Source organism: Dermacentor albipictus, chromosome 8 (genome assembly GCF_038994185.2).
Source record: "Dermacentor albipictus isolate Rhodes 1998 colony chromosome 8, USDA_Dalb.pri_finalv2, whole genome shotgun sequence".
NCBI lineage: Eukaryota > Metazoa > Arthropoda > Arachnida > Ixodida > Ixodidae > Dermacentor > Dermacentor albipictus.
Genome location: NC_091828.1, coordinates 39340234 through 39353024, shown reverse-complemented (window position 1 = coordinate 39353024; position 12791 = coordinate 39340234).

Here is a 12791-nt window from a genome sequence, read left to right as displayed (position 1 = left end):
TTAATTTACTTTGTATGCCTATGTTTACAAGTTTGTATGTCCGTTAAAACAACTATCTGTACTTCGTATAGCTGTCCACTAATTTGCTATCGCAGTCGATGCTTCGCCTTTTACGCGAAACTGCGAATTTTTTAATTCACTACTAAGAGATTCATTTCCTTTGTGCAATCGGCTATTCTTTAATACTGCATTTATATTTCGAAAAACACACCTACTATACTAACACAAATTGTTCATGTCCAACTCACACCAAGAATGTATCGCATTGCTTATACTCCCGAACAACTTTCTGTGGCAATGAAGGAAAAGCTACGGCGGCGGAGCTTCTGCACATGTTTTAGCACGCGAAGTAGTCCGCCAGCGTTTGACAGTGCTTTTGCTGCTCGGAACAGAAGCTGAGTCGACGCAGCTTCCATGAACCACGGTTTCGCGTTAGCCCAGACGCGGAAGGGAAAAGCCGCAATATAAGTGAATGTTTACATTGAGTGGTGTGTTTTATCTTATTTAACTGTTGCTTATAAAGCGCTTATGTTTTCGATTCCCCAGCTTAAGCTAACGTGGATGAAAACACAACAATATTACAATGCATTATTCAATCAACTAGGGTGGTAACACACAACAGTAGTACAATGAGTCAATCAATTGAAACAGGCAACAACGAGTTATTCCAGTCTGTTATAGTTCGGGAAAAAAAAGAATACTTGAATACATCCGTCCGTACAAAATAAGGTGTTTGTGAATTCGGATGATGGTGTCGAGTAAGCCTAGACGCTGTACTGGACAGATACGATGGAGGATTAATTGATAGGTCTCCATTAGTATGCATGGTAAGAAATCAAATTCTTGAGTGTTGCCTTCGCTGTTCAGTGACTTCGATGCCATGATCGCGCATTATTTGTGACGGGAATTATAACAAGAGAATTTAAAATATATGAATGGTACGGCTTTTTTCTGTACCCTTTCGAGACATATAATATTTTGTTTAGTAAGCAGGTCCCATACAACACATGCATATTCAAGTTTCGGTCTAATTAATGAATAATAAGCAAGTAGTTTTACGTTAGGTGGGGAATTTCTAAGTTTATGCCACAAAAATTATAATTTAGGCAAGGCTGAGGAACCGATATTATCGATGTGTAAAGTCCATGATAATTTGTTAGTAATTGTGACGCCCAAATACTTATATTTTGTTTCTTCCTGCAAAGGCAACGAACCTAACGTGTAACTAAAAATTAGTGGAGCTTTCTGACGAGTGAAGCGAAGGAAGCCGCATTCCCATGTTTGCATTCCCATGAATGCAGCGTTGAGCCGCATTCCCCATGTTTTGCACCGATCAATAATGCCAGCTAGAGAAGCATTTACATCACTTTGATCATTGGTTGAAGTGATTTCCCTAAAAAGCACACTGCCGTCCACAAACAACCAAATTTGCACGCTGGGATGGATTGAAGTAGTGCTATCATTTATATAGAGTAAAAAGAACAGTCGCCCTAGGAAACTTCCTTCAGGAACTCCCGAGGTGACCGGAAGACAGCCAGACTATTGCTTATTAATTTCCACGAACTGGCGGCGATTTGTTATGTAGTTTGTTATCAATGAGATTAATATTTCAGGGAGATCAATATGTCCAAGTTTTAGTATTACTTTGTCATGTGGAACTGTATCAAAGGCTTTGCTAAAATCAAGAAATACAGCATCAATTTGACCATTTTGTATCGAGGCATGAGGCGAGTGAACGAATTACGGTGACAAGCTGTGTAACTGTTGAATAGCCTTTTCTAAATCCGTGTTGAAAATCAGACAGTATTGAATGTTTAACTAGAAATTCGTTAATCTGATTGGCAACAATATGTTCAATTAGTTTGCAACATGAGGATGTCAATGATATTGGCCGGTAATTTTCTAACAATGAACAGTTGCCCTTCTTGAATACGGGTACAACTCTGCCTACCCTCCAGTCATCCGGTAATTTTCCAGCAAGCAATGAAGCACGAAACATAATATATAAGGAGATGCGAGCAACAACGTATGGTGAAGTCGACTTTCTTTAGCACGGGTTACATGGACATCACATATTCTCACCTAATATCTCGAAAATCGCATACTCTTGCATAATATAACAATGTAGAAAAAGGAAAGAGCACGGAGACAAAAGACATGCAAAAATCCCTCATGGATATCGTTGACGTAACGTTGCATCGTTAGTGTGTTGTCCAAAAAGATGCATCCGAGGACGTTGCCATCGAAAATAGCACGCGACACAGTAAACGACCACAGATATTGGTGTCGTATTTGTACCAGCCAGGGGTAATTCCTATCACGCCAGTAGCGTGCGTTATGATGATTAACTTATGTGTTCCTAGTGAAATTAGCCTCAGCCGTCCAAAGCACGCGAGTGAGAAAGTCCGGTTCTTTTTCGCATTTCGTGAAGATCCAATCGGCAAAGTCAATTCTGTTTTCAATATCTCTGTTTTCAAGTTTTTGATGCAGGTGTACATGATACGGCTGCATATGACCTTTCTTTAACATCCTCCACCCTGAGGTTCCGGCATCAGCCCTAGCGTCGCGCACACTACCGTGAGGGCTAGCAGCAAAGAATACCAGAACATCCGTTTCCGCTTCTTCAATTACCGTCGCAGTCCTGTGTCGCTTTCTCATGAAGCTACCCGTCTCGCAAAAGACTTTGTACGTTCCAAGTTTTGTTGACGAATTAGTGCGTCCTCCACAGTGCCACAACTGGAATAGCTTGGCTGCCTTCCCCTTGTGGCCGTGCGCCATTCCTAGAGCCAGGATCTTATTAGCCTCCTAATCATTCCTGAAGGGCGTGGCTGTCTTCTTGAAGACCAGGTCGTTGGCATGGTACGGTTGAGATGCGCCGTTATTATCTACACATTCACACGTGATGCAAAAATATTTACGTAATCGACAAAAGTATACGCTGGCCGTGCAGATCCGCAAAAAACGCATTAGATGGGCATAGCCTGCGCAAGGATTGTTTCTATTGCTAAAGTGAACAAAAGAAACACATTCCGGGCGCGCCTACCTACCGAAAAAGATGAGTGTGCCGACTTCCAGTCCTAAGTGCGGCGTCACACTTTCTTGGCTTCGAAATCCCCCCTCCCCGCTACGGCTCCGCTACGCTTATCAATGCGTCAGCGGCCTGTTCTCATGATAGCTCGACCATCACATAGTGTGAAGCCTTGTATCGAGCTGCCGCCACTAGAATGTCGCGTATCCATGGCTATTCGCTTCTAAGCGTTTGAGCAGCGGTGCTCGATCGCGTATATATTTTGTATTTTTCACGTTGCGCGCGCGTTTGTTTTTTCTCGGAGAAACCAACGAGGCAAACATGAGCACGAAACAAATTCTTGATTAGATGGTTATTCGAGGTGCCCTTTAACTTTGTAATTGATATGTTTGCGATCCAAGCACTAATTAGAAAATTCACTAATGAAAAACAATTATTTATCAATACTTCGTGTTGACAAAACTTCTGGCTCCAAGTACACAGGACTACGGATAACTATGCAGTCGCTAGATTTCTCCAGAGCTCCTGGCTTTTCTAAAATCTTGGTCCAAGTTAACTGGGACACCCGGTATGCAGTTGGTATACCCGCAGTGAGTGTTATTTCAACCGGGCGAAATCCACATGCACTTCTTGTCCCCATATTTCTCTGCAATATCAGTGAATACCAAAATCTTTAGGGGCAGTCAGCGCATGATTTAGGTTAGTGTTTTTTGCAATGGCCACCGTCACATCAGCTTCTTTTGGCTCAAGGCCTTCGATCACGTCTCGGGAGTTTTGACAACAGTCGGTTTCGTGGCTCATACCGTTTGTGGCATGCTTCTTTCAGATGTTGTACATCTTCATCTGCGCTGACGCATTCGCAGTGACGGTTTTTAGCATGGTGCTCAATGCAATATAAAGCTTTAATTTTTTGTGCTAAGTGCCTAGACTGTAAATGAGTGTGTGAACATGGCTGTTAAGCTCTATTCTTATAAGAAAATTATTAAAGAAAGAACTATTCTATATATCTTAAGTCTTATCAGTTATATTGAACAAAGTTCTTTTGATATTGCTTGAACATGAATCTTAAAATACAATGTATTTCAGATCTAGGTATAGGAAATGTAGTGACCATGTTCTCTTGGTGCGCCTGCCGTGCCCATGCATGATCTGCGCAATTACAAGGTGTGTTATAGCGCCCCGGTATTCACTTAAAGACGACCGTATGATGCGCGTCGTTTGCTGTTGTTATATCTTTTAACGTTTCGTTAGTTGCTAATGAACGGAAGTACTGTTGCTGAGTCGCTGAAAATGTTTAAATGACCCAAGTTTGTGCGTCTTGTGTCGATATTGTAAACAAAACTGCAGAGGGTTAAGATGTAATCAAAGACGTGGCACGGAATAATTGAATAACTGCCTCTATGTCAGTGGCGAACGAAGAATGGTGAGATAGATGAATCGGGCAAACTGCAACCATTTGTGCATACATGAGACTGTCCAGGATATGGGTTTATGTCGCATACAGCGCAATTTGTGGGACAGTATTATAAGCACATTTACAGTTTAATTATTCTTGGCGCAAATAGCTCGATATTTTCAACCATGACAATGGAAGGTGCGTATTTTGCATCAATCTTCTGATACGGATGAGCAGAGACTGGATCTTTAGGCACAAGAAAAGCTGATTTAGGTGATTATAACATGTACTAAAGTTCTCATTTGAAGCAGATATAGGCGCCACATATTATCCTTTAGACATGTAGGAGCTTAAATATTAGGAACCTTCACTGTGTAGCTCAGTAGAGCTTATAATTTTCTACGCAACGCAGCCTGCTCAACTCCTCCTTTGTGGAAATTCATATTCTCGATAAAACGGCATAAGGCAAGTTGCGTAGTAAACAAGTTTCATCCGAAATTAAGTGTGACTGGACATCACGAGAAACGTTCTTCAAGCACTGATGAACTGACAGCATCTGAATATTTACAATTTCTTGTTCTACTTTGCTTGGCTCAGTATTGGTTTTATTCAGAAAACATAACCTCATCTACGATCCAAGTTCAGGGCATATTTTTGTATTCCCGAACACTAGATGTCCCTAGGTCCCCCGGAGTGCCTTCATATTTTAAAAAAATTTACAGTTCTTCTGAAATTTTTGTTCAAGACAGAGTAAAGTTTAGAACTAACTCTATCAGCAACTGTTATATTTAGGATGATGGGAAACATTTGTCCAGTGTCCAAAATGAGCCCCACATTCCTGGACAGACCTGAACGCGAGTATTCAGATTTCTTGGTTATGTCGGCTAAAAATATTTTGATTCATGAGAGCTCCGTTAACCTGATGCGTTGATGAAACTGAGCCACCCCATGTTGCGCCGGCACGTCTGCGTAGTATATTGATTGTAGTGAACACTTGGTATTTTAGTGATTTTATAAAAGAAGCGCATGGTGATTGTTGATCTAGTGTTACTCCAAGAAACCGACGTTGCTTTACAATGTTGAAGTGCTAGCCTTACAAGGGCTGGTGGAAGCTCTTATTTTTCGAAGTGAAATGCAGAACTACAGCTTTAGCATACGACAAAAACATCCCAGTTTTCATCAAGAAATTGTTAAGGTGATCTAGACCTTTTTAAAATCCTATGTAAGTCATCTTAAGAGAGCTAAAACCTTGATTGCAGACGTCGTCAAAGCAAAGAGAACACTCCAGTTTAGATGAGAATCATCGAAGTAAATCGGTCATCGCACAGTAAAAATAAGCACAATCAAGTCTAATTGACATCCACGTACAGCGAAGCATTCTAGTTTGTATTCAGCTCATGGGCTACGTGTGTTTATATATGAAATGTGGGTTTTGAGGTATACATATTATTAATAAATAGCTGCATGTTATACGAATAAATGAATATATTTGCAGTCAAGTTCCGGCAGGTTTGGTATTGTATACATATTCACATGCAGTGGATAATATATACCGGGCGTTGAAATTTAAGCTTCATGGTTTTCTAAAAATTAAGCACTGGGAGGCACGCGAGACCACCTATGCACATAAGTTGTGTGGCCATGGTAGCACAAAGTGAGATAATAATTACGGCTGTCAGCAGCCGATTTAACGATAATTGAACAATTAACATTTTGTCGACTGCAATAGGTGGGTATGTTTGCATTCAATAGTCAGAGGCTGTCATGTTTCTACACAGTATTAGTTAGAATAACTCTTCTTGCGTGTCGGTGCTCCTAGATGGCCGTCTCCAAATGTTCATGGTCGTTCGCATGATTACGAATGCAAGAAAGTGTGGATCGGCGCAAAGCGCTTCCCTGATGTGACATGGCTGTGGCGTGCGGCGTTTAGTCTAACAGGGCAGAGCCATAGGCAAAGATGATAACTGCTCCACTTCCTCTCTGGGCTGGCAAAATTAAGAGATGACAGCGCGGTGTACCGCGCAATTGTTGCTCTTGATTTCAATAAAACTTGCAGTACTTGGAAATCAGCACTCACCTTATTTGCCTTGCACAGAAAACGACCATGCCCGCTCGTCTAGTCGCCATTACGCACGTGCACTGCCATCCGGCTTCTCCACTCGCGCCATTATCTGGGCATGGCAGCTGCCGCCATTGTTACAGCTGCGCGATTGCGTGTTGCGACAGCGGTGCCAGGTTCTTCCAGGTTATTTTGCCAGCCGAGAAGAGAAGCGGGACAGTTATCGTCTTTGCCTATGCCTTTGCCCTGTTGTCCGACTAAACGCCGCACTCAACCGCCGCGTCATATCAGGGAGGAGCTTTGCGTCGATCCTCACTCTCTTGCATGCGTAATCATGAGAACGACAATGAAAATTTGGAGTCGGATATATCGGAGCACAGAAACCCTAGAAGAATTCTTCCGACTAGTACTGTCTATAAACACAACTGTCTCTTACTTTCCAATACAAACATGCCCACTTACTGTAGTCAACAAAATGTTACATATTCAATTTTAGTTTATAGGGATACTTACAGGGATAATTATCATCGCACTTTGTGTCCCCCTGGCCACAGAACTTATATGGATAGATGGTCTTCGCGTGCCTCCCAGTGCCAAAATTTAAGAAAAGCATCAGGGCTTAATTTTGAGCACCCTGTATATTGTTCAATATATTCAGTGGTGAAGCACAGTGTTGTGTTTCAGTCGTGGGGTTTCTGATGCGTCGGTTTTGTCTTGTGAAACTGCAAATCGAAACGCGCCAGCCATCTCAACATGCTGGTTTACCCGCGAGAAAGGGTATTCTGTGCCGCTTGTGGACACAGGCGTCCGTAACGCAATGATTTCAATAGCAAGGTGGTGTGGTAGAGGTCATATGTTCAAATTCTACGTCGGTTAATTTTATCAATGTTGATTTAACAATTTATACAGTTGCACGTTGTCGAAAATGATGGCACTGCAAAATAGCAAAGCTCTTTGAGACGAACATGACAAAGTTTAGGCAAGTCCGCGTACTAACCATCATTCTTGCGCTGGCTAGATCGCTCCGCTTGCAACTTCCGCATACATTAGCGCCACAGTTTCGTCAGTCAGTCAGTCAAGAACTTTATTGAAGTCCTGAGGAGTTTCAATCCGTTGGAGATCCCACGCGGGGAACTCCTCCGGTAGAAACCGTAGGCGACACCAAAGTCGGGACGGGAACGTGGTGACGCTCCGCCAGTTCTTGGGCCCTCTGGACGGCTTTGAGTTGGAGTTTGAGGTTCTGGCTTTTAAGGGCTTCTTCCCATTCGGGCTCACTGGAGAGAACAGTTTCGTCACCTATTTATTTTATCAAATTCTGTGCTTGAACTGCTAAAATACTTGTTCAATACAGGGTTCATAGACGGTGCCATCATCCGTTTAAACGCATTCGGCTAGAGCCCAGATGCATACGAGAAAGCGCCTCGCACTCGACATGAAAGCTTCGCTTTGAAATGAAAGGGACTACTGCAATAATCTGCGGTACACCCTACATAACAATATGCTATGCGGAATTTCCTTCTGCACTCTTTCTACACATTCCCACGGAGTTTACATGGCTTATTCTGCTGTACATACTGTATACTGCTTGATCTACATAAGTGTAATACTAGATTTAAGAAGCCTGAATTCTCGGAAAGCTTTATTGGAGATGACGCGATCAACGGAAAGCCAACGATAATACCTTTATGGGTAACAAACAGCTTTTATTTTGTACTTAGCCTAGCATTTACAGTAACGGCGCCAGAACATTTGCTGTGTGTAAACGGAACTGCAAGGCAACACTTTATTTATTAGTTGAAATGCGGGCAAACGCTGACTTTACCTTTCCTCGTAAGAAGCTGCGATAGCTTGCACTGGAGCAATATATTTAAAACCTTAATGTGCTGACCGCACCAGTCCATATGCACCAACTAGACCCATAAAGCCCCGTACTAGGCTACCTTTAGCATGTGCAGAGGTCTTACAGACGAGGAAACTGCTCTGGCGCATTTAATGTCACAGCAGACAACCGAGCACATGCAACATATATAGAAAATACACATCCGCTGATACGTCTTGTAGTGGACTCATTTTGCATTAGCCTAGTCCAGAAAAATATTATCCACCGCGACACACCTGCTTTTCCCTCATCTGTATCTGCGCCCGCCTCGCAGCCTCACTAGGTCGGATAATGTTTTCTCAAGGAGGATCACGGCTGTAATATCCCTTACGCGTGCTGTCAGATGCAAGTGGAAGGGCTTTATCAAGGATGAGCCCACCTGCTCTATTATATGGTCCCTCCACAAGACAGTTATGTGTAGCACCTGCTGTAGGCTTGCACAGGCATGGGACGTATGCGTGAACACATGCTGAGAAGGTCTGGCCTCCGCAGAGGCAAGCGTGCTCACTTCGTGACATGTATTCCAAGTAACGGTTATTACAGAGTCATACTTCACTTCCCCCAAGATGTAGGGCTACGGAATGTTTCATATTTTTTGATAGGCCTTCAAGGACAGTCCTCTAGAAAAAGTCCCTGTTATTGCTCCGAGTGGGCAGGTCCCTATATACCGGCCCGGATGGCGCATACTAGACATTTTACTCAGGTGTAGGTAACCGGAAAAGAAAAGATGGCTATGGAACGGAAGTTTCGAGAAGCCTATTAGCCTAAATAAATGCAACTTTGGACGATGAGTTTATGAGTCGTCTGTTACGCTCACAAATAGCGGGTGAAAATGCATTTTCCGAACTCCATGCTCTCTATAGGTCAGCTTGATTTGATAGACTGGCGCAAACGTTAAATGTACGTTCGCGGCTCCGGTCACATGCATGAACTTTTAAGTGTTGAGCGTTTTTAATTTTTCCTAATTTCGATTTCTCCTTGTTAGGAAAATGACATGTCACTACGCAGAGATAATCAGTTAAACAAAGATGTCAAATTGCATTAGTAGAAAGTGCCGAAAATGGGCAACAGGAATACTTGAGCCAGTGAAATTTGCTTTTGTCTTTGTCATTCTTTGTTTGAATCGATTGCTCGTAGTTATGCGATATGTCTTTTTCTTTACAGAAACTAAAGACGGGTGGAAACCTTTGGGTGCACCAGCGAAGTTTTTTAGGGGAGGGCTTGAAATGCATCTTTAAAGGGACACTAAAGGGAAACAATAAAACAGTTTAGACTAATAAAGCATTGTTTGAGAAACCTGCAGGCAGTCATTTCAAGCAAATAGTTTGAATATTAGATGAGAAAATGAAGGTCTAAGTATCAGTATTTGAATTTCGCGCCGAAACGCCAGCGCCGGTACGTCAGCGTGACGTCAGGGATTCCAAAGTTTGTTTTCGCATTTGGGCCGCGTTGGCTGAATAAAGGTTCCCGAAACTTGGCATGTTTAATATTTGGTTCCTTTAGAACACAATGTAGTCAAACTGTACCGTTATATATAATTAGTAGGCCCTAGAAGATGCCATCAAAATCCAAGACGTCACAGCCCCCAGGTGCGGGAACTCAAGTAGGCGTCGCCACCCGCATTTCGTTCTTGCGCTTTTTCTGGCTTACCAAACGTCTTATCGTTGTATGAGTTGTGTTTTTGGTGTTGTAGAACGGTGATTTACTGATGCAGAAGAAATCACTTTTCACTTTAGTGTCCCTTTAATGAAAAAATAATATTGACAGGAAAAGACTACGTTTATTATAAGTGCGACAAATCTGGAGGAGGAATGTAAGATCTCGTTGATTTATTACAAATAAAACGTAAGGAATGAATTCCCGACAAAAATGGCTCTCAAAAACTATATTTGAGACATTACGCATGTATCACTGAATGGAGCTAAATTATAGCGCCTCATATACATGACACTCAACTCTTTGTGTCTAGTTGCTGTGGTTCCATATCTTTCTTGTGCTGTAATTTGCGTGCACTTGGGCCAAACAAACTAGCCCGAATTTGCGTTTTGCATATGATTGACATTTAATTCACACAACCAGTATGAAATGTTACCCACCTATATCTGAGAGAAATCAACTAAAATTAATTACAAATAGCTACTCACTTGACCAACTTAGCATAATTTAAAGATAACATTATATGCAACATAGCAAAGAAACAAAAATGCGAGCCGAACAGGAGAAACAGATGACAGATCCTTTGACGAAAGTACCAACAATTCATCTTTGAGGTAGTTATGAATACAACGGTACGGGAGCCTTCTTCAAAAAGTTACCTAAAGAGGTATCACTACTTAAAGTGTTACTGAAAGCTGTTGTTCTAGGAAATAATAACTTTGTAAAAAAACTTTCTTTAGACAAGTTTCATCGCGGAGTAAATTTTTATAATTCCTCCAAATTAGGACTGTGATTCCTCCAAGTTATCACCGTCGTGATCGGCTACATAGCAGCAAGAAGTAGAAGCAGAGGAGGACGAGTGACACGGAAGCAGTAGCGTGAATCGAGGCCGGACGCTGCTGGCCAGGACAGGAAGCCTGATAGCTAGGTTTGCGGGTCCATGCTGTCCTTCCTACACAATTCATACCTAAATATTTACGGAAGTAAATAGAAATCAGCAGAACATTCAAATGTATCTGTTTTCTAATAACAGAATGACTCCGTCCACTACGTGACGTTAGAGGTGGCGTCCATTGCGCGATGGGTGTTGCGAGATAATTAGTGACTAATAAAAAAAAATGTGGTTACCTTTTATACTTATTTACGCGGACTCTCCGTATTCGGAAAGTTAAAGCCAGCTCTGCCATTCTAGCCGTATTAGGCTTCGGATCTAGAAGACGCTGTTGCTTGCATAACTGTGGCGAGATGAATTTCGGCTATCTGACTGCGTTATACCGAAACTAGGAGGCTGCAGCGGGTGCGCCGCCACACCCGACAAGGCGGCGTAGTGCCTACTTCACCCAGTAACGGGCAGCAAGGGTGTTTCGGCTCTGTGTCCCAGTGTTTCGAGTCGCTGAGATCTGGTAGCCTCCTCGTTTGTTTAGGGTGATAGAGCAACCGCCCCGGAAAGGCGTTGGTCCTGTATTTAAATTCCAGACAACGACTGATGTTTATTCAACTGTGAAACATTCATTTAGAGAAACATGCAGGGGTTTGCTTTGCGGCTTCGACTGACAGGGCGGGTGGAAGTCAATTTAACCCTCCCACGCGTAGAGGTCACGCATGAACTACAGTAGAGGCTTAGCTTTACGGTTCTGTGATAGCCAATGAAAATTGGAAATACGGATTTTAATAACGAAGCACAAAATATGGTTTTCGTTCATACGCACATTGCCATGCCGCCGTGCATATACCGACTATCATTTAGGTTTTCGATACAGTTGTTTAAATATGCCACAGTGATTAGATTCCAACGAAATGCAGAAAGATTTGACAAGTACTCTTTATACATTTACTTAAATAGTCCATTGAAACAAGCCATATGGCAGGATATATAGGAAGGATGATTGCGCGCGAATTATTTACTAGCAAAGCGCACTAATTATTTGACTGAATCGTCAGAAAAGTGATACATCTTAAAATATATGGGTGGCGATGTTTTGACCGGGCAAACGCCATAAATAAAGGCACTAAAATTATTACATTATCATGCTTTCTGCTTTCAAAGTGCAAATGTTCGCACAGGCCGATCTAGGATTCTCAGCAGAATTTGCAAGTTTGACACCTGTGGTACAGTTCTAGATTTACCCTATATTTTACAGCTATAAAAAATGTAGCGTAAATCGAACTACACGTCGTAGATACCTTATTGCAACTTCTGATCCGACGCGCATACTACTGCAGAAGCACATAAAAAGGAAAACACATAGACACACACGCACGCACAGGCACGCACACGCACGCACACCCACACAAAACAAACCTCTCGGACGAAAAAGCATTTGTCAACAGTACCCGGATTAGGTAGAAATTTTGCCCATGTATTCATTGTGTCGTGCATTATTTCTCTGACATGTACGATCAACTGTACTATTAAATTTGCTGTATATTTAGTGTATTTCCTGCCTTACGGTATTATTAAAATGTATTTATCCTATTTTTTGTGTATCTGATCTCATGAGGCTCTCCTTACCCAGTTGACAATCTTTATTTGCAGTGTAAAGGCCGTAGCGCATGGAAAAATATACATAAAACAACTCAAAAGGAACGTCAAATCGGCTATGAATGTCAGCATACCAAACGGTAAATGCTACTGCATGGTCCTATTCCAGGCTACTTTCCTTATTCTGATTGTCAGTCACCAATGTTTACGCTGATGGAGAGAAGCAAATTATTCGCACATAAAACAGACATTGTTTATACTTGAAAGAGGCAATAAGGATATTTGGGCTCG